This window comes from Capsicum annuum, chromosome 1 (assembly GCF_002878395.1).
Source record: "Capsicum annuum cultivar UCD-10X-F1 chromosome 1, UCD10Xv1.1, whole genome shotgun sequence".
NCBI classification, from domain to species: Eukaryota; Viridiplantae; Streptophyta; class Magnoliopsida; order Solanales; family Solanaceae; genus Capsicum; species Capsicum annuum.
In genome coordinates this window covers 236,250,469-236,254,590 of record NC_061111.1, presented here as the reverse complement: position 1 = coordinate 236,254,590, position 4,122 = coordinate 236,250,469, and the positions used below count along the sequence as shown (strand labels likewise).

At 35.1% G+C, this 4,122-nt stretch overlaps 1 long non-coding RNA gene across 1 annotated transcript; it reads left to right on the top strand.

Annotated features, from left to right (window-relative positions):
• The first annotated feature begins 774 nt into the window (after positions 1-774).
• On the top strand, positions 775-3,862 carry LOC107848211. The gene is made up of 4 exons (XR_001667907.2): positions 775-1,011; positions 1,130-1,285; positions 1,372-1,446; positions 2,536-3,862. It is a non-coding gene; the product is annotated as an uncharacterized LOC107848211 (long non-coding RNA).
• Positions 3,863-4,122: the final 260 nt, after the last annotated feature.

Below are 4,122 nucleotides of genomic sequence, written 5' to 3'. Positions count from 1 at the left end.
ACACAATACAATTATTCAGCTGTATTTAAGGCTATCAATATCATATAGGACCCCACACGGTCACACATATCACATAATAACTCAATTTTGACAATTACATTACATATAGGCCCCCATTTTCATAATTAGTTTCCACCCTTAACATGCATTTTGTATCATCATTTACTACCTAGCCTAGTCTGAAAGAGTTAAGCCATAACCTACCTCGAAAGTCAAAACCTGTCTGCTACACTTGAACCCCAACCTTACTTTTTACGAACAATCTAGAACTCCACAAAAAATATCAAATATGAAATCTACGCGTTAAGACAAAACCAACGACACCCATATTAACTACTTTTGGTTCGGGGTCAAAACGGACCCCCAAAATAGATTTCCAAAAAAGAAGAGCAAAATTGGAAATTTACTTCAAAAATATGTTCCCCATATTTTTTTGGAACCTACATCTGCAAACTCAAGTTAAATCGAGTAAAAAATGGAGTTCAAATAGAAGAAAAATCACGTTTGAGCTTTACCGGGTAAAAATCTTTGAAATTTGAGTTAAAATCAAGAATCGAAGTTGTTTTGAAGGTTAAATTGATGAAAAATTAGTAATTATAAGATACAAATATTATTTAAGTGAAAGAGGTGAAATTTGAATTTAAAATCATGCCCTAAGATTTTTTGGGTTTTGGAGAATTTATTAAGAAATCTATCTATCTATATATATATAAAAGGATCATTGGAGGCTGCTGGTGTGGCTTGCCTCAATGATCAATATTGTGATTCAATGATCAATATTGTGATTTATCTTTTTTCCTATTTTTTTGAGCTTTTTCTCATTTTAATTGCTTTCTTATAATTTTCTTAATAATTTCATTAATTGTATTTACTGTTACAAAAATCCATTAATTGTGTTTATGTTAACATTAAAAAAACCGGTCGATCTTCCTCCTTCTCCCTCACAAACTACATTAGGGGTTTTGATGGAGGGTATAGTGATGGACGAGGTGGTAGAGGCGGAGGTGGAAGGTTTAGTTTGGATCTTTTATCTTACAATACAGAATTGACATCTTTTACGCTGTATTTAATTAATCCTTTTCATTCTTTCCTGTGGATTCTTATATCATAATTATGTGTTATTTTGTAGACATCTTAAACAGCTCATTGGAAGGTTATTTCACTGCTTAAAAGTTATTCTACGAAGGTGAAATAGTGAAGTGATAAAATATTTTGGCTCGAGCATCCAGCAGATCTCAAATTGTGTACGATGTTGGACATCATATATGAAAAGTTAGGATGAGAGGTTTAACTTGGTTTCACTTAATTTTAATTCAAATGCAAAACTATTATGGAATTACAAATTTTATTATGTCAAATTTGTTTTGGCAGGGTTAAAGATTATCTTCAACAATGGATCACAGGACCCCTGGCGTCATGAGTCCGAACAGACTTCTTCCCCAGATAGTAAGTTTTAGGTTGCTGTAATAGTTATATTTCATGCCTGTTCATGTTTAACTAGACTGGTAGAGTGTTGTATTTCACGACAGATGCATGGTCTTATGTCTCTATTGAATTTTCAAAAATGCCGACCAATGCGTGTTGGATCCTCCAAAAGTAGTACATTTTAGGAGGATCCGACACGGTGTAACAACATATTTGGAGAGTCCATATTTACTCCAATTTGAGTACATTCAACTGTTGGTACAATTCCAAGCCAGGATAAAAGGAAGGTGTATGTGGTAGATTAATTTCGTGATTGAGATTAAAAAATTATTATGGTTGTGTCTTTTTTGTTGCTTAAAGGAGAGGATATAGATGAAGTTAAAATTCATGTATCCAAATATTTATATGAATAATGTTTATGTTTGTAGTTATAAAATATGGTCAATGGAGAATCGTTCTTTCAGCTTATTGGACAACAATATATGGTGAGAAATGTGAAGTGGAATATAAGAGCATATCTCTATGTATTTGTAGGTTGATTATTCATTAAAATCCTATAAAATAGGAGTTGTGATGGCAATGATAAAACTCAGTTTGAGTAGTGATTTTGGAAGCTGAATGAAGTCGGTTAGATTGTCTCAAGGGAAAAGGATTTATTTTAATGATCGAGAAATTTGTTAGGATCAACCATGGGTTTTGGTACTCGGTGAAAACGTGTCTTGCCCTTCTACCTTTCTCTACTTAAATACCATGCTTAGTTCGCATGGTGTGGGCTCGAACATGTGACTAAGCCACCAGTCCTTCAACCTTTTGCCACTTGAAAGCCCTAGGGGCGTCAAGTTCGCAAATGGGGAGGACGATGATAAAGTATTATTAGATTAGATAAGAGTGTCATATTTGCTGTTTCATTCAGGACTAAAAATTTTTATGCTCGAAGTTGGAGTACTTACTTGTTTAAGGCAAAGTTTGAGTGTTTGTTAAGGTAGTAATATTAAATACCTTGTCAAAAAAAAGAATCTAAATCATTAGTAGCTCCATTACTATGACATAACAAAAGAGACTCTGAAGAGGATAAAGAACAATGACGTGTCTTGCAATTTGGAAGTGTAGGAATGGGTGGCTGCTAGATTCCTACTCCCTGCTGCATAAATAATGGAAAGGTAAAAAGGATGACACTTCCTCGGTCAAATCTTGCTATTCACTTCAATGCTCTCCAGCATACTAAGCTCAAATCCCTCTTGGCCATGGAGAGAAATATGTAAAAGCTATTCCCCCTACAAGATTCAACTTTTCATTTGGTTGGCAAGCAAAAATGCATGCCCAGCTCAAAGCAAGTTACAGAGGAGAGAAATGACTGTCTACAGTAGATGCCCTTTTACCTTCATTGTAAGTTCACATCTGAGTTATTGGACCTCTTCTTCATTATGCTAGGAATCAAGTGGGTCATGCCAAGATATGTCTTAGGTTTTCTTCGAGGTTGGACTGTGAATAAAGAGTAGCTTTGAATTAAAACTATGGAATGACATCCCTACTGTAATTTGGTGAATCATATGGTGAGAAAAGACCTAGGAGTTTCGAAGACAAAATGAAAAATATAATTAGTCTCAAGATTCTTTGTATTTCTACGCTTTCCTTTTTGGAGTAATATGGCAAATGTATACGATACACAGGATGTAGAGGCCTTGCTCGATTTTATTTGTTCTCTTCAAAGTTAGTAAGGCTTGTTTTTTGTAATTGTTTCTAATCACCAACATTCTCTTGATGCTGGTTTTCATTTATAAAGTTTCCATCATAAAAAAATATCAGCTACGGTTCACCACATTTCTCCTCTAAGATTTGTTTGTGTGAGACAAGCATCACGTGTAACTATCCATAAAATAGCATAAACCAGTACTATCAGATGCTTAAAAGAAAATTCAAATATGAAATATCTCGGAGTATTCAGAGCGAACTATTTAAGGTTTGAAGTGTTCACAAGGCATTTGTCTAAGGATTGAAGTGTATAAAAGGCAAATACCTCACTGATCAATATGTTAGACATTTTACTCCCTATGGTCACCTCTGATTGCTAGAGGCTGCTTGTTTTGAGTCTTGCTCTTGCAAGTTCCATTTTGCCTTTCTAGACTTTGGGGACAACTTACCAGTTATTGCGGGCACATGAGTAGGAAGGAACCAGGAACATTCATTTTGGCATTAAAAAGTTCCTCTTGCTTGTTAGTGGGGAATAATATATCCTTTCAAGCCAGTCCTTCTGGAGTACGCGTTCGGTTGTTTCTTAGAAAAGAGGTGAAAAAGTAGGGATGCAGACACTAGTAAAGATGATCCTCAAATGAATAAAGAGATAAAGAAGGATATTGTTACTTTACTAGCGGAAGAGAATGGCAAATCAGGATGTTGCTATGTTTTGTGCACGTTTGATATCACCTTGAAGGCAGTGACGTCCCTAGGCCAATTCAGATGTTACATGAGGCAAACTTTCCTGGTATTACTTCTGGAGAACCTAAATGTATTGATAAATTTAGCTAAATGTTTTGAAATTTTTCTGATTAAATTGGTGTAATAGATTATTGCCTCGAGGTCATTTCAAGACTAGGATTTATTGAGTCAACACCTATCCAGTCACAAGGATGGACAATGGCTTTAAAGGGCAGAGACTTCATAGGGATTGCTGAAGCCGATTCTGGGAAGACTTTGGCA